Genomic DNA, 23,563 nt, shown 5'->3' on the forward strand with positions numbered 1-23,563 from the left:
GATGTTGGCATAGAATGGCTGAACACGCTCTGAGCCTGGAAATATCTTCCTAATTGTCAACGCCATAGGTCTTTTAAGTCCTTACTTAACCTGTTTAACTTGGTTACCATTTATGATCACTTTTTATAGAGCATGTACATTGCTAAACACTTTATATATTTGTAATGTGATTGTAAATTTAATTTACTCTGTAACTTGGGTATTAGAAATGTAGGAAATGAAAGAGGTCTGGCCTTCTGCTCAGCCCCGAAGCCCCTGAGGAAAATCATTGAACTCTGGTCTGATTTTAGAGGAGCCCAATCCTGTATGTTAAATAGCTTCCTGAGATCAAATTGAGTCTTTCTGTGATAAAGAGGTTCAGATTCTTAGATAGCCTGCCACCTTCCCTCACGCAGATGCTGCTTTTCTAGCATTTGGGGATACACAGGAAGAGAGAGGCTTTGCATGGTCTTAGGACAACATGGAGGAAAGCATCCTTGGGAGTGATGTCCTTTTCTCTCTTGGTCTCCAGGCCAACGCACCTTGTCCTCCCAGATGCTACTTGCTTGGGATGCTACTTGTAAATTGGGATCTGTTCTCTCTTGTGCTGAGCAGGCTGTGATCATGTGCCACTCCCCCTAGGGCTGATCTGGGAACTCACTTGAGATGTAGCTGTACCTTCCACTTGGCCTCAGCACACATACTGATATTATTCACTTATTTCTAGATCTATTTTTAATATTAAAAATCAATTTTAATACCATTAGTTTCAAAACCAAAATCTTACTTTGAAGTAGGAATTTATTTCTTCCTGAAACTAGGAAAAGGCATTTGGAACAGACTAGCGACTTTTCTAAATTTATAGGAACTTGTCTGGTTAGAAGAAAGTGGATATATGAACATAGTGAAGTGCTGGGTGCCATCTGCATGTGAGGGAATCTGGGCCTTGGCACTGGTGGGACAGACACACTACCTGGCTCACACCCATCCCCAATCTTTGCTATGTAGACCCTGAAAAGCCTAAGACTGATAGGAACCATCTTGCATATGAGAAACCGAGTCCAGAGAATTTGGTAATTTGCCATCTTTTGCACAATTCTGCAATAGAACGCAGTGTTATAACTTGAGGTCTCATAAGCGTTTGTCTGCATTCTCCCCGAGGTTCCTTCCAGCATCTTCAGCGTGTTTAAGGCCCCAGGACACCCTTCAACAAGGAGACATTGCTCTTTATACCTGGCGCCTCGAGTTGGACAAATAGGCAGCTATTTGAATTGTCAAGATCATTTCAAAGAGCCCCTTGCTATTGGGAAAGAGCATTCCCTAGTTCTCCTGTTTCTGTTCATTCTTTCTTGGGGGATATCCATTGAGATCTAGGGGCTCAGGATCAGCAGTGAACGAAATAGAGATATCCTCAGTGAGCTAGCATTCTACACCAAGAAGGACCATCTGACTCCAAGAGCAACGTGGGATGGTTACTTCTGTCTTTCCCACTACCACCCTCACTCTCTGCTCCCTGACAGAGAGATCTCATTGGTGAGACCTGGGGATTAATGTGAACCCAGGGCCTCTGCTTCCTTCTGGTTCTGAGCTCCCATTGCTGGTGCTCCCGTACTGCACTCTCCTGGAAGCCTGAGTCCTGGGGTTTGAGTTGTAACCCAGTGCACGGGGAAAGGTATCTTTAAAGCTCAGCTGTAGCTGCAGACCCAAGCCGTGTTCTCTATTGCTCTATCAGAAATAACGCTGACCTACTGATCCTTCCTTATTCTTCTGTGTCTTTTTTTTTTTTGCTTTCTTTCTAGTTTTACTGAGGTATAATAGACAAAATTGCATATATTTATAGTAACCAACATGGTGTTTTTATTAAAGATTTATTTTATTTGAAAGGCAGAGTTACAGAGAGGCAGAGGCAGAGATAAGAGAGAGAGAGAGAGAGAGAGAGAGAGAGAGAGAGAGAGAGGTCTTCCATCTGCTGGTTCACTCCCCAGATGGCCACAATGGCTGGAGCTGAGCCAATCTGAAGCAAGGAGCCAGGAGCCAGGAGCCAGGAGCTTCTTCCAGGTCTCCCATGTGGGTGCAGGGCCCAAGGACTTGGGCTGTCTTCTACTGCTTTCCCAGGTCATAGCAGAGAGCTGGATTGGAAGTGGAGCAGCCAGGACTCGAACTAACGCCCATATGGGATGCTGGCACTGCAGGCAGCAGCTTTACCCGCTACACCACAGTGCCAGCCCTAACATGATGTTTTGATATAGGTACACATAGTGAAATGATTGCCACAGTTCAGCCACATTACATGTCAATCTGCTCTGTCAGTGACAAAAGGAGTTCTCAATGATCAGCCTAAAACTTTCTGCACCCACGCTCTCAGTCAATATCACAAATACCAGAAGTAAGGGAAAAATCTCTGCCGTTGGTTCCTCACTAGGGGGACTGGATTGGGGCCAACAACCCTGCCAGCAGGTACTGAGTACTGCAGGCAATCTTTCAGGTAGGCTTCCCCCATTTTCAGGCCTTGCTCCATAGCTTGTGCTGGAGCACTGGAGGGAAAAGGCTGTGGAACCTCCCCTAACTCCTGCCTCTGCCAAGTGGAGATCAAACAGCTCTGTTCACCCCCTTCCTCTCCTGCTGTATCTGAGGAAGCTGAGCCCACAGAGATGAATGATTCAAAGTGTACTAACTGTCACCCACTCCCCCTGTCATCCCTAACCCTCAGCGCAGCTCACGGGGGGCAGAGAGCAGACGGGCAGAGAGCGAGCCTGTCTCACGCTCTTTGCACTGCATTGCAGGCTCTCCTCATGAGAGAAGACAGTGCAGTGGTGGAAACACCCCTTGAGATTATTTTGGTATTATCAACAACTCATTTTAAAAATAGCCTTCTCCTCCTGAATTTCGCTGTAAAAGTTCAGAAAATGGGGGGATATCAACAGGAAGAAGTAAAAATAGCATATAATCTCATCTACCTAGAGATAACTACTACAAATATTTAAAGTGCCCTTCAGGGCTGGTGTTATGGCACAGTGTTCACTGTGATGCCAGCATCTAGGATGGGCAGTGTTTAGAGTCCCGGCTGCTCCACTTCTGATCCAGCTCCCTGCTAATGGCCTGGGAAAGCAGTAGAAGATGGCCCAAGTCCCTGGGCCCCTGCTCCCACATGGGAGACCTGGAAGAAACTCCTGGCCCCTGGTTTTGGTCTAGCCCAGCCCTGGCCATTGTGACCATTTGGAGAGTGAACAAGTGGATCGAATATCTCTGTTTCTCCCTCCCTCTTTCTCTTTGTAACTCTGCCTTTCAAATAAATAAAGCAAATCTTAAAAAAAGTAAAGCGTGTCCTCATTTTAATTCATAAAGGTACAAATATACAAGCACACATATAAATGGATTAAAATAGGACTGCACTGCATATACTATTTTGTAACTCACTTTTAATTTTACCTAACAGTATATCTTGGAAAGCTTTTCATTTATTAGGTATTATTTTTACATTACTTCTATTGCTATGGTATTCCATTGGGAGGATATAATTAATCTATTAGGCTTGGATGTTTAGCTGCTCTCCACTGATTTGCTGTAGCAGACAACAGTGTAATGAATACCCTTAGAGTTAAGGTCTCTACCCACTTCCCTTTGATATACAGATGAGAAAACCCAGCTACGGAGGCATAAGGAGTTTACTGGATTACATTCCCATGGCTTCTAAAGCCAGCTACTGACTCCAGATTCCATGCTTACATCACTATTATAGTTGCCTTCTGCCTTCCAGGATCTAGTCGAAGGTTAGCTCCTTCTCATGGATCCCAAGCTTACAGGTAGCATGCCACTCTGGATCATTTATTTATTTAATGAATATTTATTGAGACTCTTCTGTGGTTCAGGCACTAGGTCTTACCTCTGGGGATAAGCAGTGAACAAGACAGATAAATCTTTGCTCTCACAGAGACTTTGTTCTGTTTGGGAAGACAGACAATAAATGATCAAGTTTACACATAAGACAATCTCAGATAATGAAAAGTGCACTCAAGAAAATAAACAAGGATGTAAATTTGAGAATGACAGGATTGAAATGTAAGTGGATGCTACCACTGTCTTCACTGGGTCTGTATCCCCTCCACTACTTTTGAGTGTTTGTTTTTTTTTTTTTTTTTTTTTTTTTTTTTTTTTTTTTTTTTACAGTCAGAGTGGACAGTGAGAGAGAGAGACAGAGAGAAAGGTCTTCCTTTGCCGTTGGTTCACCCTCCAATGGCCGCCATGGCCGGCGTGCTGCGGCCAGTGCACGGCGCCTATCCGAAGGCAGGAGCCTTCAAACATCCTGCACCTGTGGCTCTTCAGAGCCCTGCCTTGGGATGCTGGAACCATTTCACAGGCAGGTGCAGAGAGAGGGTGGTGCCCGGAGGTCTATGTTCACATTGCCCCCCACCCACCCCAGGCTTCCCGATGACTGACTGGTGAAAGTCCAGCTCCCTTCCCTGCATCCAGCACACATGCAAGACTAATTCACACCTCAGAGCCTCTGCGGGATCATACTGAGGTTTGTCCTCCACCTCAATTCACACTTTTGCACAAATGCGTCTTCCATCTTTGCCCTGTGCCCCATCTCCTTTCCTGGTGTCCCAGGCAGCACATTTTTAATCAATCACTTGCCCAAGAATCCTTATCTCAGGGTTTGACCCAAGATGTGGGGATTGCTCTTTGAGGTTGGTAGGCAGAGAATTCCTCCCTCAGGAGGTGCCATTTGAGCTGGGATGCAAGTGAGCAGAAGAACCAGTTGTGGGACAATCTGGGGGCATTCTGAAGGCCATGGGTGTTCTCAAAGAATGGAAAGGAGGCCAACGTGGAGACTTTGCAGTGACAGCGGGAGGGAGAGAACACAGCTGTTTCATCTCCACTCACAGAGTCAAGAGTTGGGGGAGGTCCACAACTCCCCCCTCCCCCAGTACTCCAGCACAATCTATGGAGCAAGGCCTGAAAATGGGGAAAGCCCATCTGAAAGGTTATTGACCCCAAAGAAAATTGGGAGCTGTTTGTGTTTTTCACCTGCAGCCCTTGAATGGTCTCGTGGTCACTTAAGAGTTGTTTGAAATGCTCAGATATAAAAACGATTCTGATAGAAGCTGGCTCATTTTGTGTGTGTGCATACTTGCTGCTCTTACCAAAGAAAGGCCTCACTGCAGTGCTAGTAGAAGATGGAGGTAATAATAACCTCCACACTTTGGGCTTCGCTTCATTTGAAGCTTCCTCGACTGAGGGTCAGTTAGAACACATGAAATTCTCACATTGTGGAGCCCAGCTCATTCAGAACTTGCATGTGAAAGTCTCCCCTCTTTGAATTCGTTTTTCTTGGTGATTCTTCATCAGAATGAATCAATGACCTTTCTCCACTGATGCAGTTGAACTTTGATTTGAGTTTGTACAAATTAGAAATAAATGATAGAAACAGACTCTGATGGCAAACCTCTAGTGATGAGGACAAAATAGTGCATTCTTTAAACAAAGCTATCTATTCTGCTTGGATTCGTAAGGCATTTTGATTACATTTTCATGCCAAGACTTTATTTCTTGCTCCAGGTGCATTCAACAAGAGTAATTGGCGCAATTTATTTCTGATTAATTTTATTCTTTGTACTTAATGCAATTTTAAAAGGATGATTTTAACAGACTATTGACTACCTGTTGCTATAAAAAACCCCTGATCTCTTTTCCCATTTGGTTCTATTTCATTTTGTCAATAGTTGTGTGAAGACATCTGCATTGATTTTAATGAGGAGGTGCCACCCAGTGACCTTTCACAAACAAATGGCAGTACGCCAGAGAGGAAAGGGATCTTCTGCCATCTGCTCCTTGGCTTGCTCAGCCACTCAACTGAATGGCATCAGCTTGGTTCTGTTATTTTACCTTATTTTACTTGAGGGAAGAAGTGATGTCCAGGAGGCAAAGGCTCTCACTGGTTAAATGAGATCCAGTCACTTATTTTAGTCACCACAAGACAACATGCATAGGAGGCCTGTATTGTAAGTGATGTGCTACCCAACAATATGTGGAGTCTTTGGATGAGGTGGACGACTTGCTGTGCTATAGCCCAAAAGTAAATAGAAGAAAACTTTGCCTTATCAACCTCCTAAGGTTGATTTCAGCAGGAAAATGGGAAAGCATTGTTTTCCTGGGGTAGCTGAGTTTCCATTCCTTAGAGGAAAGAGAGGATGAGATATGTATTGCATCAGAGTTGCAAAGCTTCTCTCTAAAGTGCACACAGAAACTAGCTCCAAATCATGATATATAGACAAAATGCTCTAACTCACCCAGCATACTCACAGTTCATTCCTGTTGTCCCACTGAATTATTTATAGTGCTCTCTGATACTCAGCAAGTGTCTGGGTAAAGTACACAACTGTCTTACTATATATTTATATACATGGATATGGAATGATGTAGAAACTATGTGAAAAATCAAGTTGTTTACTAGTGTGTAAGTAGAACATTTAGTTACATTGTCTATAGATCATGTTTTGAATCCAAACTCTGCTGTTCCCCATGGAAATTGCGATGATAAGAGTAGATGAAGAAGAGTAGATGAAGAAGTGGAGCAATTCTTCAGAGAACAGAAGTAGAGATGCTCTCATCATAGAAATTGTGGCAGGGACAGGTGTAATGGTGCAGTGGGTTAAACCACCACTTAGGATGCTCACATCCCACATCAGAGTGCCAGTTTGAATCCCAGCTACTCAGTTTCCAATCCAGATGCCTGTAATGTGCCTAGGAAGCAGCAGATGACAGCTCAGGTACTTGAGTTCCTGTTACTCACAAGGAAGATCCAGATAGATTCTCCTGGCTTCAGCCTGGCCCAGACCTTCCTGTTGTGGGCATTTAGGGACTGAACCAGCAGGTTGATGATCTCCCTCTCTCTCTCTCTCGACAGGTAGAGTGGACAGTGAGAGAGAGAGAGACAGAGAGAAAGTTCTTCCTTTTGCTGTTGGTTCACCCTCCAATGGCTGCTGTGGCCGGCGCACCGTGCTGATCCTAAGCCAGGAGCCAAGTGCTTCTCCTGGTCTCCCATGCAGGTGCAGGGCCCAAGAACCTGGGCCATCCTCCACTGCACTCCCAGGCTACAGCAGAGAGCTGGCCTAGAAGAGGGGCAACCGGGACAGAATCCGGCGCCCCGACCGGGACTAGAACCCGGTGTGCCGGCGTCGCAGGCGGAAGATTAACCTATTGAGCCGCGGCGCCAGCCATCTCTCTCTATCTTAAAAAGAGTTTATTTTGGGGTCTTGTTGATGCTATTCCTGAATCACTCTAAGTCTATACTGCAGAGGATAGTCTTGCTCTCAGATGTCACATAAAGAGTTTTGTCCACATCAAGGACTGTGAAGATTAATGCTGACTCGTTAGCCCAAGCTTGAACTATTTCCTTAGGGCATTTTGCATCCTCTATTGGATTGTGCTTTGAGTTTCATTTAATGTAAAGGCAGAGCAGAGTTGAAGTGTTTTCTTGGATAGATCAGCTGATGTGAAATAATTGGTTGCCAGTAATCAGAGGATCCACAGGGATCCAGCAGTTGGAATTCTAACAGCAAGACAACATGGTAAAAGTATCCTAAGGAGAGGGAGGGGCTTTACCCACCTGTGTTCCATGCAGCTATGTGGAAAGAATTAATTTCGTTTTTATGTGACTCACATTATAGTTTCCCATTTCTAATGCAGTGTTTTCCAAACTGACATCACCAAGCCAGCTGGCCAGAATATCTCTATATGCCTTTTACAGAATCCACCTAGCCTCATTTCCTTTCTTTTAGTTCTGTGTAAGACAATAGTTTGGTCAACATCAGAGACCCTCACTTACTTTATAAATAGAAGGGAATAAACTAAGAGTAAGTTCAGAATTCAAGTACATTGATGTTCTTTTTCTCATCTCTGGGTTTCTATACAGATTCAGGTGTCAAATGACCATCCACAAAATTGGATAACCCACATGAGGTTAAAGGAGCACTAGACTGGAAATCAGAAAATCAAGAATTCTTGAATTAAGTTTCATGCTGTAATCTTGAGCAATGTTCTGGGCAATATTTTCTTCTTTTGTTAAGTGAGGGGGTGAAGACACTTGATTGCAAGGTCCCTTTCAGCTCTGTGACTTTGATATTTGCTTTTTTTGCAAAGTGAAAAATCATACATTGGGAGCTGGTGCTGTGCTGTAGTAGATTAAGCTTCCATTTGTGGTGCCGGCATCCCATACAGACACCAGTTTGCATCCTGGCTGGTCACTGGTGATCCAGCTCCCTGCCAATGGCCTGGGAAAGCAGTGGATGATGGCGCAAGTGTTTGAGCTCCTGCACCCATGTGGGAGACCTGGAGGAAGCTCCGGGCTCCTGGTTTTAGATTGGCCCAGCTCTGGCCTTTGTGGCTATTTGGGGAGTGAGCAGGTATATGGAAGATCTCCCTCTGTCTGTAGCTCTGCCTCTTAGATAAATAAATAAATTATAAAAAAATAAGAAAAATTATACACATATTTTCCTGACTTCTCATCTAATTAAAAAAGGTTTCCCCTAATTACCACTTCAGAGTTTCTCTGAGGATATAGCATTTTGGGACCATTTCTCTAACTTTCTTCACAGTCTTGATCGAGAGTATTAGTCTTCAGCAGTTGAAATGATTGACTTTTAAATGTGAATTGAGGGGCCAGTGCTATGGGACAGCAGATTAACACCCTGGCCTGAAGCACTGGCATCCCATATGGGCGCTGGTTTGAGACCTGACTGCTCCACTTCTGATCCAGCTCTCTGCTATGGCCTGGGATAGCAGTAGAAGATGGCCCAAGTCCTTGGGTCCCTGCACCCACGTGGGAGACCTAGAAGAAGCTCCTGGCTCCTGGCTTCAGATTGGCTCAGCTTTGGCTGTTGTGGCCAATAGGGGAGTGAACCATTGGATGGAAGACCTCTCTCTCCCTCTCTCCCACTCTCCCTCTCTCCCTCTCTCCCCCTCTGCCTCTCCTCTCTCCCCCTCTGCCTCTCCTCTCTCTCTCTCTGCCTCTCCTCTCTCTGTGTAACTCTGACTTTCAAATAAAGAAATAAATCTTTTGAATTGAGGGATTCATCCAAAGATTTCCCACATTGCTCTGGCTCTGAAATCAAACTTCATCCTCGAGTTTGTTTCTTGTGCATAAGTCCCCTGTACTCTATAAATATACACATGCCCTGGGAGAAGCAATACATCAAGCTTGTTTCAGTTCACTGAAACACATTTGTGTGTGTGTTCCCAATGGATAGATGAACTGGCTACGACACTTTGGAGCAGGAAAGAGACAATGAGGAAGTTTTCTCGGGGCAATGGAATGAGTGATACATAAAACACGATCTTAGGAGTCAGAGACTGAGAGGCTGGGCACGGGTGGATAATAAGTTACTAGAACTCTGTGTAACTGTTGCTGACAGAGGGGGCTAGGATACCAGGAAACATCAAGAATCTCCAAGCACAAATTTTGCCTCACAATTTTCCCTCGCCTGGGTCTGTCCATGTTAATCTGTGTGAAACTGCTGTAGTTTCTCCTTGCTCAATGATCGCTTGAGAGCAGGAAGGCAAAGAAGGGGTCACGTGGTATTAATGTAAGATGACTTAAGGTGACTCCTCCAGATTTGTTTGTTTGTATTTTGGCTGAATTTCAAATCTAAAATTAGAGTTGAGAAGAAAATGTTCTGCTTAGGGAGTTCTGCTAACACCACTGTTTTGGAGACAGGGTTTTGTTTTTTTTTTTTTTTTTTTTTTTTTTTTTTTTAGCAGAATATGGTAAACCGTCTCCTAATCCTTTCACAAAAAATACTCTATCTTAAGCCTCTATTGAAGGTGGGTTGCTGGGCATTATTTCTAAAATAATTCTTCCTGCTCAAGAAATGAATCGCCTCCACTGCATGTTGGTGTTCATAGTGCCCAGTCTGAAGCTTCCATGAGAACTTGAGTCTGAGGGGCATGCTGCAGGGGCCACCTGTCTTCAGTGCTGTGCTGGCTGAGGGAAGTTTTCACTGATTTGCTGCATGTCTTTGCTGCATTTTGTTCTGACATACTGTAATATGAGACTGTTTTGAAGAAGGTAGATTAGGTAGTGTCTTTCTCTGTTTAATCTTACAAGCAACTCTGGACGTTACAGCAATAGAAGTGGTTAAGGAAATTTGCTGAAAGTGCTACACATTGAACCTGTGTCTTTCCTAAAGAAGTGGTAGCTGTGAGAATTTTTTAATGATGGTTGCAAGAGTGAAGAGCACTCCTCAACAGTGAGTGTCCATAGTAGTAGTGTCCATAGCTTGTGCATACCAGTGTGTTTTTTTCTCCCCCTTTGTTTTGTTAAAGTTGATTAAGCCAAAGTTAGGTGCCATATTTAGGATGAACACTATTATATTTTTAACTTGCTTTGTTACTCATCCTCAATTAATTCTTCCAACTTACCCATGGGACAAAGAGGGGCCCAGGTATTAGGTCATTTTGATTGGGCAGCCAGTGATGATAGTATAGCAGATGGGAATATAGAAGCATATATTCTAGCTCTCTAACCACTGCATCCCCCTCAGTGCAGGACCACTGTCCTTATAGTGATTCACAACCTCTCACACCTCAAAACTACTACCATTTCAATATTTTTCCCTTGTAAGTTTGGATTTTCTCCTCTAATTTCCTCTTGAATGCTCAGATTTGGTAATTTCTATTATCCTCTCATTCAGTTGATGGATTCTTTTCTCTGTCTTCCCCATTCTGCTGAGATGAATCCATTCATTCTGCTGAATCCATCCACTGAGATTTTTATTTTAGTTACTATATTTTTCAGTTGAAATGTTTTCATTTGGTTCTTCTATTTCACCTTCTTGGTGAGGTTTTATTCATTTGTTTGAGACATGTTCATAATCACTGTTGAAGCCTTAATATTAAGGCTGTTTCAAAATGTCAGATAATTCTAGTCTATCATGTTGGTGTTGGCATATTTTGATTGTCCTTTTTCATTCAGTTCAAGATTTTCCTGCTTCTTTTATTTTTTTGCTTTATGATGTATTTATTTGAAAAATGGAGTTACAGAGAGGGAGGGAGGGATGGGAGGAGGAGGAGGAGGTGGAGGAGGAGGAGGAGAGAGAGAGATCTATCTATCTATCTTCCACCTACTGTTTCACTCTCCAGATGGCCACAACATCTGGGACTGGGCTGGGCTGAATTCAGAAGCCAGAAGCTTCATGTGGGTCTTCCACATAGGTGATAGGGGATCAAGTACTTGGGCCATCTTCTGCTGCTTTCCAGGTACATTAGCAGGGAGCTGTATCTATAGTGGGGCAGCTGGTCCTGGAACAAGCACCCATGTGGGATGCTGGCATCACAGGTGGCATCTTAATCCAATGTGCCACAATGCTGGTCCCATTGGCTCTTTTTTTTTTTCCGACAGGCAGAGTGGACAGTGAGAGAGAGAGACAGAGAGAAAGGTCTTCCTTTGCCGTTGGTTCACCCTCCATTGGCCACCGCGGCCAGCGCGCTGCGGCCGGCGCACCGCGCTGATCAGATCAGGAGACAGGTACTTCTCTTGGTCTCCCGTGGGGTGCAGGGCCCAAACACTTGGGCCATCCTCCACTGCACTCCCGGGCCACAGCAGAGAGCTGGCCTGGAAGAGGAGCAACCGGGACAGAATCTGGCGCCCTGACCGGGACTAGAACCCAGTGTGCTGGCGCCGCAAGGCGGAGGATTAGCCTAGTGAGCCGTGGCGCAGGCCTCCCATTGGCTCTTGACAAGAATTCCTATTGAAGTCTGGACATTTTCATATTATGTATGGGACTCTGTTACTGAAACCTTCTGTTTTAACTGGCTTTATAAGACACCATTCTGGCAGGGGGAAGTGGGCATTGACTCCTTACTGCCAAGTGGAGGTAGAGATTCAAGTATCCTACTCAGTCTCAGTTAACACACAAGGAAGGGGGCTCCTTGTTGTTGGGTGGATGTGAGAGTTCTAGCTTCCCAGGTGGTCTCCAATGGCAACCATGGTTAGGATGGCCTGGTTAATGTGGAGTGATGGTGACGGCCTCCTCTGACACTTCCCCAGTAAGAAGTGAGAGGAGTGTCTTTTTACTGCCTGATAGGCATAGAAATACAGGCTGCCTTCAGTCTCCACTGACATAGCGAGGGTGGGAAGAGGAGGAGAGAGGAAGCTCCTTACTGGCCGGCAAGGATAAAAGTTCTGGCTCCTTTCTTGGCCTCTCTGACTCCACCATGCTGGGGATATTGGGCTGCCTCATTAAATCCTGTGGAGAATCAAAGTCTAAGCTCTCCACTAGGCTTTTGCTGCTATGAGTGAAGATGGGTCCACAGCTGTGTGTATGTGTGTAGGGGGTTATAATTGAGTAGGACAATTATTGTATAAAAGTTTGTGTATCTTGGGTAGTGAATTTAAATTTAAAACATAAAACTTAAAAAAAAACCAGAAAAAATAGAGAAGAAAATCTTGGATCTAGGGCTAGATAAAGTTCTTAAACTTGGCAACAAAAGGATCATCAATTAAAGGAAAAACTGATAAATTGGATTCCATCAAGTTTTAAATTTTCATTCTGTGAAAGATATAGTTAATAAAGTGAAAAGATAAGATACAGACTGGGAAAATATTTGCCAATCTCATATCCACCAAAGGAGTATTATCCAGAATGCATTAAATAAATCCCTCAAAAATCAACAGGAAGAAAAAGCCAAACAACTCAGAAAGTGGGCTAAAGACACAAATATTTCATTGAAGAGGAGATACTGATGGCAAACAAGTGAATGGAAGAAAAGATTATTAGCCATCAAGGAAATGCCAGTTAGAACTGCAATGAGATATTACTACATACCTACCAGAATCATAAGAATGAAAAGTACTGACAACACTAAATGATAGTGAAGCTGAAGAGGAACTAGACCACTCATAAATTGCTAGTAGGAATATAAGATCTTATGGCTACTCCAGAAAACTGTTTGATAGTTTCTCTTTGTTTTATAGCTTTTTCAGTCCTGTCATGAAAAACTTACCCAATCACAGCAGATGAAGTCATTGAAGAAAACCCGCCCCTTCTGCTATTGTCCAGTCTTCAGTTCACTCTTGCCAGCATCAACGCTGGTTCTTGCAGTCCTCATTCTGTCCTTGCATTCCTGTCACCGTGTGTGTTCCTTATTCTTTGCATAATCCAAGGGATCATAAGTCAAGCCAAAGCTGATTGTCTTAGCCGCCACCGGGATGGCTTCTAAAGCTTCTAAATCCAAATACAAAGATGACATCTGCTGTGGTCTTGTCCATTTTGGCTACTTTTCCCCTAAATTTCTGTCTTAAGCAATGTTGCTTTTCCAGGGTAAAGGACGTGAATGAACATGTATTTCCTCAGAGTTGTTGGTTAGTCCTGAGCCTCCTGTGGTTGGTTAGTTATTGTGTCATTCTTATTGGTGACTGATTCATAGGTTGCAGGGGAAGAAAGAGGAAGTTTGGAAGGTGCTTGAAAAACCAATCAGGCAATATAAAGCCCAGCTATTTGTACTTCAAAGCATGTATTCAAGAGAAAAAATACTTATCTTCACATAAAAGTTTACAGCAGATTTATTTGTAATGGCACAAATCTGGAAACACTTTAGTCCTTAAGTGGATGACTGATGAAACAAACTGTGGCACCTATGCCCCTTGAGATCCTACTTAGCAAGAAATAGGGGCCAGTTATTAACATACAAGGCAGTCTAGGGAGTCTCCAGAGAATTAGGTGGAGGGATAAAAGCTAGTCCCTAAATATGCATATTGTATGATGCCATGAATATTACATTCTTTTTGTTTGAGACTTATTTATTTGAAAGGCAAAATTATAGAGAGAGAGATGGGGAAAGACAGAGAGACAGACACTCCCCCTCCCCTCAACCCCACACAGAGTGTATGATCTTCCGTTTGCTGGTTTGCTGCTGAAGCGGGCATACTGGCTGGGGGCTGGGCCAAGGCAAAATCAGGAGCCTGGAACTCCATTGGGGTCTCCCACATGAGTGCAAGGGCCCAAGAACTTGGAGTACCCTCTGCCACTTTCCTAGGTGCACAAGCAGGAAACTGGATCAAAAATGCAGCAGCCAGGGCCTGAACTGGCCCTAAAATGGGATGCTAGCAACACAAGGGGCAGCTTAACCGTCTGTGACACAACACTAGCCCTAGATACAACATCCTTGAAATGACAAAATTATAGATAGGAAACAGATTAGTAGTTCATATGGGTCAAGAGGATAGAGTAGGAAAAAACAACCTTAATGTGATTATAGCTGGACAAGAGTGAGGGATCCTTGTGATGGAAACGTGCATCTCGACTGTATCAAAGTTGCTATCCTTGCTGTGATTTGATTTGCAAGATGTCGGTCCTTGTGGGAAAATCTGAAGAGTCTAAAGGACCTCTCTTTTATTCCTCACAGTTGGATGTGATTATACAATTGCTTAAAATGTTTTTTTTTTTTTAAAAAAAAAAAAAAAACAAAACAAAACCCTGCTTAGTTACTCCCAGGGCATCTATTTTCCAGTCAAGAGTAGCCAGTCAGAATTTCTGGCAGTGAGACCATCAGATCAAGGGGTTTTAAATGTGGGCTGTCTCTGATTCACCAGGAAATGCCCCTGGATATGACCCAGATCCTTTGAGAAGCAAGGAGTAGAGTCCTTCTAAACTGCAGGCTCACTCCTAAGACAAGCGTTATTATGATAAAGCATTTATTGCAACCCCCTTCCAGGATTTTGCTCCTTCCCACAGAGCCAGGACAGAGTATAGAATGACAGAGCCTTGGTGCTCCACTGAGGGTGTTCACCTGGCCATACCTTTACATGTGGTGTTGCGGTAGGAACTCTCAGAGAGGCTCTTTCAGGGACAGGTTACAGGTACTGCAGCTTTAAGTAGGTTTGGCTTTGGAGACGCTGCCTTTGCTCTTTTTTTATTCTGTAAGTTTGTGGCTCATTTCAGAAATGCATCTTCTTGACACAGCAGGACGGAAGGCGAGGCTGGAAGGCAGCTGTTGGTGCGTAGCAGGGCTTAATCAGTCTTTGCTGTAGGTGAGAAAGACAGAGATTGAGCACATATTTTGGGAGCATTAGCAATTGCTTCTCAAAGCAAGCCAGAGGGTCACTCAACTTGTCATCCTCTCTCCAAGGCATCACTGTGTCATTGGTTCGTACAGGTGCTGCATAGTTATATTCCTATTTTATTTATTTTTAAAAAGTATTTTCTTAAAAGGCATAGGATGGAAGCAGAGAGAAAGATAGAATCTTCCATCTACTTGTTTGCCACCCAAATGTCTGCAAAGGCCTGGGCTGGTCCAGGTCACTCACATGGGAGGTAGCCTGGGCCATCTTCTGATGCCTTCCCGGGCACATTAACAGAGAGCTGGGTTGGAAGCAGAGCAGCCAAGACTGGAATCGGCACTCTGATCTGGGATGCTGGCATTGCAATAGTAGTTTAACCCAGTTCCCCACAATGCCAGCTGCTATACATACCTTTTAAAAAAGAAATGGTCAGTGTATGTTCTTAAGAGAAGGAAATCATAATAGCTGTTCTGGTTATTAGGGATTTCCCCATATCTCACTTTTGGTTTGCAAGGGCATGTAAAACAGTGGCACATATGCGTTCATTTGCATATTTCTCCATATAGGGAGGTATTTAAAAATGTTCATGGAGAATGGAATTAAAATATTTTATTTTACTTTTTATTTGTCAAGCTATTTAGTGAAGCATTAAGTATATGAGTATAATATAAATTAAAAATTTGTTATCTCAGGGCTGGTGCTGTGGTGTAGAAGGTTAAGCCTCTGCTTGCAGTGTCAGCATCCTATATGGGTTCCGGTTCGAGTCCTGGCTGCTCCACTTTCAAGCTAGCTCCCTGCTAATGTGCCTGGAGAAGCAGCAGAAGATGGCCCAAGTACTTGGGCCCCTGAAACATGTGGGAGACTCAGAGAAGGCTCCTGGCTCCTGGTTTTGGCTTGGCACAGCCCTGGCCCATTGCAGCCATTTGGGGAGTAAACCAGTGGATGGAAGATCGATTCTCTCTCTCCTGTCTGTCTGTCTGCCCCCGCCTCCCTCTCTCCCTCTCTCCCTCTCCCCCTCTCCCCCTCTCCCTCTCTCCCCCTCTCCCCCTCTCCCCCTCTCTCTCTTTCTCTCCCTCTCTCTCTTTCCCTCTCTCTCCCTCTCTCCTTCCTCCTCCTCCTCTATATCTCTGCCTTTCAAATAGATAAATCTTAAAAAAATCTCAAAAATAAAATGAAAAAGTACTTATTAAAAAGGTGTTTATTTTGGTGCAAAAATTTGAAATCATGCCTAGTTGTTTCATAATGTTTCCATGAATTTTTTGAAAGCCTCTCATGAATTTCAAATTTTCTTGCATTGAATGAATCTCATCTTTTAATTCCATTTTCCATGGATTTTTTGGATGCACCCTCATAGGTTTTTCTGCAACTTGCTTCCCAAGACTAAGATTTTTTCATCACAGCCTTCATCTTTGGAAAGTTATCCCGCCCTTATTAGATGTACATCCCTCTCACCAGCAGCAGTGGGAAGTGGCAGCGTCTGTGGGAATGTGTTTGCATAATTTTGTGATGGGAAGAACTCCCATGTGACATCTGCTTTTAAATTTTCTCAGCAAAAGTAAGCAACAAAACTCCTTTCTAAACAAACAACAGAAGTCATCCAACAGAAGGCATCGGAGCTCTGCAGCATCCAGCATGTAGGTTATGTGCCAAACACTGGGGGAGGGGAGAAGGGAGAGAGGGAAATATGGTTATCTTAGAATTGTACCTGTGAGATATAGGAGTCTGTTCCCCTTATTTTAATACACATTTAAAAATAAATAAATAAATATAGGTTAGTGACACAGGTCTGGCCTCCAGGGCTTAGTAAAAATAGTAGCTGGCCTCTTTCAAGCACCTGACGTGTGGTAGATAGTACCAGCTTAATGCTTCCAATCATTCAGTAAGGGAACAAGAGCCATTCCTGTTTTATACCTATGGGAACTAAGACTCGCGGGGTTGAAAGAATTTGTTCATGTTTACAGAACTAGTAAATGGTGATGTTCAGGTGCAAGACAGATCTGTATATTCCATACTGTCTCTAGACAGAAAGGAAAGAAAAAAGAATCAGTAAGTGGACAGGTGCTAACGAGAGGCAGAAAGGGGCAGATGATGGAGGCTGAGATGTCTGAGGAAGGAGTGATGGCTTTTATGAACATGGATTGTGAAATGAAACTTGTGTAAGGTTCAAGTGAGAGAGAACGTTCTGTACTGTTTAATTTGGATGTGAGTGCAGTAGTAGCGAGTGTACTCAAGTACATGTATACACTTTGTAATGTGACACAAATTATCCCGTCGGGAAAAAAATGAGTAAACGCCATCCTACCTTTAAAAAAGGGGGGGGGGCAGGTGCAAGCGCCTGCAGGGACTGAGGTGGGCCAGACCCGCATGCCAGTGTCAGGAACCCAGCAACCTGAGCCGTCCCTGCTGCCTCCCAGGGTTCCCACTGGCGGGAAGCTGGAGTCAGGTGCCAGAGCCAGGAATCAAACCCAGGCCCACTCACGTGGACCAGGAGGTCTTAACCTTTGGGCTAAAGGCCCACTCCTTTACATTTTTACGGAGAATAATGGAGGCCCTTTAGATTCGGATCCCAACTTTCCACATAAGTGTTTCTTTATTCCATTTACCACAAGATCCTCGTTCCCTCCCTCTCTCTCTGCTTCCCTCCCTCCCTGCCTGCCTGCCTTTGCTAAGGAGAACATGTGCTTGACAAATCTCGGCCTTTGAGGCAAACCAGTCCTCTAAATTGTAGGAAATACACAAATAACAGTCATTCCTTATGCAAAGAGATGCTTCAGTCTTTGGGGATCCACACAGGTTGAGGAGAAGGTACATGAAAAATAAGCAAACAATAAATATAATTGAGTGCAGTGTTGTAGGTTAAAATGCCTGGGCCGGCGCTGTGGTGGAGCAGGTACAAGCCTCCACCTGCGATGCTGGCATCCCATGTGGGTGCTGGTTTAGGTCCCAGCTGTTTCATTTCTGATCTGGCTCTGTACTGATGGCTTGGGAAAAGCAGCAGAGGATGGCCCAAGTGCTTGGGCTTCTGCACCCACGTGGGAGACCTGGAAGAAGTTCCTGGCTCCTCAATAACTGGAAGATTCCTTAAGAGGTTATTGCTTTTAAAAAAATTTTAAAAAAGTTTAATGTGGCAATATTCAAATCATGAAATAAATGGTCAAATAAGAGTCCTTTAATCACTGGCCAAGGTCTCCTCTTTCCTGGACTAAAGAGGGGAAGATCCTTAAGTGAATCCACAAGATAAAGGGATGGGGAGTAGGGAAGAGGGGGAGGGAAGAATTCCGAGGTGATGTGGAATGAGAAGACACTGTGGCAGGCTGGCAGTCATATATTTGGGTCTCTGCAGATTTCAAGAAACTTGAGACAGTGATCTGAGCTATTTCGTGATACCTTTAGGTTGTTGGTAGAAGTTCTATATTTCCAGGAGCCAGAGATGCTTCTGAATGTCCTTCCAAAGCTTAGTACTCTAGGACACAGAGACCAGTAAGGGTCAGTTCTCCTGGCTGGCTGGGTGCTCAGAGGAATAGTCAGTGTGCCAAAAGTCACCTGTGAGTGAACTATTAGGTGGAACTTTTAAAATTATCATTTGTACAGGATAAAAATAGTTGAATACTGAAAGTTTCATATAAAATATAATGCATACATTTTCCTGATTTAAAATCAATTTCTAAAACATGTTTGAAGGATTTTGAAATGGAATACATTGAAACAAATGGACATTAGGAGCAAACAGACATTTGAATCCTAGAATCTTCTTATTGGATCTATTATCTTGGTCGGGTTAGCTCGACTCTTGGAGCTTCAGCTTTCTCAATTGGTTAACATATAGCACAGTAGCTACATAGCTCAACAAGGATGGAGTGAGAGATCATAAAACATGCAAGGCTGTTAACCACATGGTAGACACCCAAATATTAATCTGTCCACTGCACCTTCTTCATTTAGGTCTTTAGCTTTTATTTGCCTACAGTGGTGGACAGCAAAGTTTGTGTCCTTGGATTTTAACTAATTTCAGCACTCAGAACAATCTATGTTAGGAGATGACATGATAATGTCAGCTAGCCTCATACTACATTTTACAAATGCAGACATCAAAGCAGAGAAAAATGTCCAAAGAGCACAAAACTAGCCAGTGTCAGTATCTCTGCTGATCAAGTGCAAGTCACCCATTCCACAGATCTGATTAAGTCACCCAAGGTGGTTAGTCTGACTTTATATTTCATTTACCCAGCAGAACCCAGGGCAGGGGAGCAGGGCACACAGAAATTCTGAGTCTATGAAAAAGCCATAGCTTATCTTTCAGGCACTGATGATAAAGCATTCAGTGTAGACTGCATGGCCTCTCCATTCCAGAAACCCAGACCTGCTCCAGGGTGTAGGCAGGAATGGCAAGTTGATTTCATCTCACCAATAGCAGTTGCTGTGTTGAGGACTCCATAATCATTTCTGTGTTGAACAATACAGAGTTATACAACTGATCAATGATATCAGCTTTGGGTATGGAAATGAAATTAGTGGCATACATCTCCAGGGCTATATCTCAATTATCTGCATTTAAAATAACCTCCTTGAATGTGAGCTCAATGTGTAAGTCCCTCTGAGCATCCCATAATTCTGTGACCTGACCTTGTGAGGTCAATTGATCAATTGATCAGAAGTCTGATTCAGAATTGAAGACCTCACACAGATGCCAGTTTGGTCAGAATTCTCCTCTGTTGGCCATTAGTCTATCTAGTGTTGTCCTTGAGGCCTGAAACCATGATCAGGGGCCCCGGGTAAGCAAAAGAAAGCATCAGCTAACATCTACTGTGCAAAGTGATTATTATGGGCTGGATTTTGCCCCTTCCCACCCATTCATAATGTTGAAGTTCTACCCTCCATCACCTTAGAATGTGACCTTATCTGGCAAGAGGGTCATGACAGAATCAGTGTAGACGAGGTGATACTGAAGTAGGGTAAGCTCCTAATCCAATGTGAGACGAGTCTTTATAAGAAAGGGTAATTTGGACACAGAGATATAAACACAGGGAAGTACGATAGAGGGAGTACACAGGGAGAAGGCAACCATCTGCAAGCTAAGGAGAAGGATCTGGACTAGACCTTTCCCTCTTAGCTCTCAGAAAAGACCAACCACGCTGACACTTTGCCTTCAGATTTCTGACCCCTAGAACTGCAGATGATAAATGTTAGTTGTTTAAGTGTGTGGTTCCTCGTTATGGCAACTCTAGAAAACAAATACACTGGTGGAAGGACTGTAGGGACTATTATTATCACTCTAGCTATAGCCATAAAAGTCCAAGATATAGAGAGGTTAAACTTAAGATTGTGCAGTTATAGCATGATATAGCTCAGATTTAGTCTTGCCTCATCCTGAACTAGTTGCTTCTCATGGGAATGGCTTCCAATTTTGATACCAAATGACTTGCTCTTTACTGCCTCCTTGTCCCTTTGTGTGGTACATGATAATTGACTGCAGTCAGCCCAAATCTGGACTCTGTGGCATCGCTGCCATGGGTGCTAGTGAGTCTCCTCTGTTTGAGCATCATTATTAGATGCGTCTCCTGGTTCAGTGAGGTGAAAATGTTCTGAAATGAACATCGTAATAACTGAGAAATTAAGGAAATACAAATGCTTCAATGATAGTGCCTAAAATATTAGGAGAACACATGAAAATGAAATCACCTTTATTATTCTGCCTCTTACTGGACTTTAATATCTGTACAGCTTACTTTCTATAAAAAAGAACTTTATAATCTATACATTCACTGTAAAAATGTTTCCAGAGGCATCAGCCGCTGTGTTTTCTTTGAATGCTTCTTTCTTTTTTTTTTTTAAATTTTAAATTCATTTGAGAGGAAAAGTTATAGGAATAGGGAAGAGAGAGAGAGAGAGATCATCTATATGCTTTACCCCCTAAATGCTAGCAAAAGCCGTGAGCCTGGAGCTAGATAACCCACACGTGTGGCAGGGATCCAGTACTTTTAGTCAATATCTGTTGCTGTCCAGAGTGCACATTAGCAGGAAGCTGGATTGGGGGTACACAGAGCCAGTACTCCAGCCAGGCACCCTGATATAGGATGTAATCATTCCCAAACAGAGTCTTTTTTTAAACTTTATTTAATGAATATAAATTTCCAAAGTATAGCTAATGGATTACAATGGCTTCCCCCCCATAACTTCCCTCCCACCTGCAACCCTCCGATCTCCCGCTCCCTCTAACCGTCCATTCACATCAAGATTCATTTTCAATTATCTTTATATACAGAAGATCAATTTAGCATATATTAAGTAAAGATTTCAACAGTTTACACCCACATAGAAACACAAAGTGTAAAATACTGTTTGAGTACTAGTTATACCGTTAATTCACATTGTACAACACATTAAGGACAGAGATCCTACATGAGGAGTAAGTAAGTGCACAGTGACTCCTGTTGTTGACTTAGCAAATTGACATTCTTGTTTATGGCATCAGTAATCACCCTAGGCTCTTGTCATGAGTTGCCAAGGCTATGGAAGCCTTTTGAGTTCGCCGACTCTGATCTTATTTAGACAAGGTCCTAGTCAAAGTGGAAGTTCTCTCCTCCCTTCAGAGAAAGGTACCTCCTTCTTTGATGGCCCCTTCTTTCCACTGGGATCTCACTCACAGAGATCTTTCATTTAGGTGGTGTTGGTTTTTTTTTTTTTTTTTGGCCAGACTGTCTTAGCTTTCCATGCCTAAAATACTCTCTCATGGGCTCTTCAGCCAGATCCGAATGCCTTAAGGGCTGATTCTGAGGCCAGAGTGCTATTTAGGACATCTGCCATTCTATGAGTCTGCTGTGTATCCCACTTCCCATGTTGGATCGTTCTCTCCATTTTTTATCCTTCCTTCCTTCCTTCCTTCCTTCCTTCCTTCCTTCCTTCCTTCCTTCCTTCCTTCCTTCCTTCCTTTTTGACAGGGTGGACAGTGAGAGAGAGAGACAGAGAGAAAGGTCTTCCTTTGCCATTGGTTCACCCTCCAATGGCCGCCACGGTCGGCACACTGCGGCTGGCGCACCGTGCTGATCTGATGGCAGGTGCCAGGTGCTTCCTCCTGGTCTCCCATGGGGTGCAGGGCCCAAGCACTTGGGCCATCCTCCACTGCACTCCCTGGCCACAGCAGAGAGCTGGCCTGGAAGAGGGGCAACCGGGACAGAATCCGGAGCCCTGACCGGGACTAGAACCCGGTGTGCTGGCGCCACAAGGCGGAGGATTAGCCTAGTGAGCCATGGCGCCAGCCCTTTTTTATTTCATCAGTTAGTATTAGCAGACACTAGTCTTGTTTGTGTGATCCCTTTGACTCTTAATCCTATCATTATGATCAATTGTGAACTGAAATTGATCACTTGGACTAGTGAGATGACTTTGGTACATGCCACCTTGATGGGATTGAATTGGAATCCCCTGGCACGTTTCTAACTCCACCATTTGAGGAAAGTTAGCTTGAGCATGTCCCAAATTTTACATTGCATCCCTCTCTTATTCCCACTCTTATATTTAACAGGGATCACTTTTCAGTTAAGTTTCAACACTTAAGAATAATTGTGTATTAATTACAGAGTTACAGAGTTCAATCAATAGTATTAAGTAGAACAACAAAAATACTAAAAGGGATAGAGTATTAAGTTGTTCATCAACAGTCAAGACAAGAGCTGATCAAGTCACTGTTTCTCATAGTGTCCATTTCACTTCAACAGGTTTCCTTTTTGGTGCTCAGTTGTCGCCGATCAGGGAGAACATATGATATTTGTCCCTTTGGGACTGGCTTATTTCCCTCAGCATGATGTTTTCCAGATTCCTCCATTTTGTTGCAAATGACTGGATTTCATTGTTTTTGACTGCTGTATAGTAATCTATAGAGTACATGTCCCATAATTTCTCTATCCAGTCTACTGTTTTGGGCATTTTGGTTCATTCCAGGTCTTAGCTATTGTGAATTGAGCTGCAATAAACATTAAGGTGCAGACTGCTTTTTTGTTTGCCAATTTAATTTCCTTTGAGTAAATTCCAAGGAGTGGGTAGGCTGGGTTGTATGGTAGGGTTATATTTAAGTTTCTGAGGAATCTCCAGACTGACTTCCATAGTGGCTTAACCAGTTTGCATTCCAACCAACAGTGGGTTAGTGTCCCTTTTTCCCCACATCCTCACCAGCATCTGTTGTTGGTAGATTTGTGTATGTGAGCCATTCTAACCGGGGTGAGGTGAAACCTCATTGTGGTTTTGATTTGCATTTCCCTGATTGCTAGTGACCTTGAACATTTTTTCATGTGCCTGTTGGCCCTTTGGATTTCCTCTTTTGAAAAATGTCTACTGAGGTCGTTGGCCCATCTCTTAAGTGGGTTGTTCGTTTCGTTATTGTGGAGTTTCTTGATCTCTGTAGATTCTGGTTATTAATCCTTTATCTGTAGCATAGTTTGCAAATATTTTTTCCCAATCTGTCGGTTGCCTCTTCACTCTCCTGACTGTTTCTTTTGCAGTACAGAAACTTGTCAATTTGATGCAATCCCA

At 43.5% G+C, this 23,563-nt stretch overlaps 1 protein-coding gene and 1 non-coding gene across 4 annotated transcripts in view; one reads left to right on the forward strand and one right to left on the reverse strand.

The window, feature by feature from the left end:
• The window catches only part of SLC35F4 (solute carrier family 35 member F4), a 344,601-nt gene that overhangs the window by 23,225 nt on the left and 297,813 nt on the right, over positions 1–23,563 (forward strand). The window lies entirely within an intron of this gene.
• On the reverse strand, positions 13,447–13,526 carry LOC149122960 (small nucleolar RNA SNORD36). The gene has a single exon (XR_016218763.1). It is a non-coding gene; the product is annotated as a small nucleolar RNA SNORD36 (small nucleolar RNA).

The sequence above is a fragment of the Oryctolagus cuniculus genome, chromosome 12, assembly GCF_051225735.1.
Source record: "Oryctolagus cuniculus isolate XC-2025 breed Fujian yellow rabbit chromosome 12, ASM5122573v1, whole genome shotgun sequence".
NCBI lineage: Eukaryota > Metazoa > Chordata > Mammalia > Lagomorpha > Leporidae > Oryctolagus > Oryctolagus cuniculus.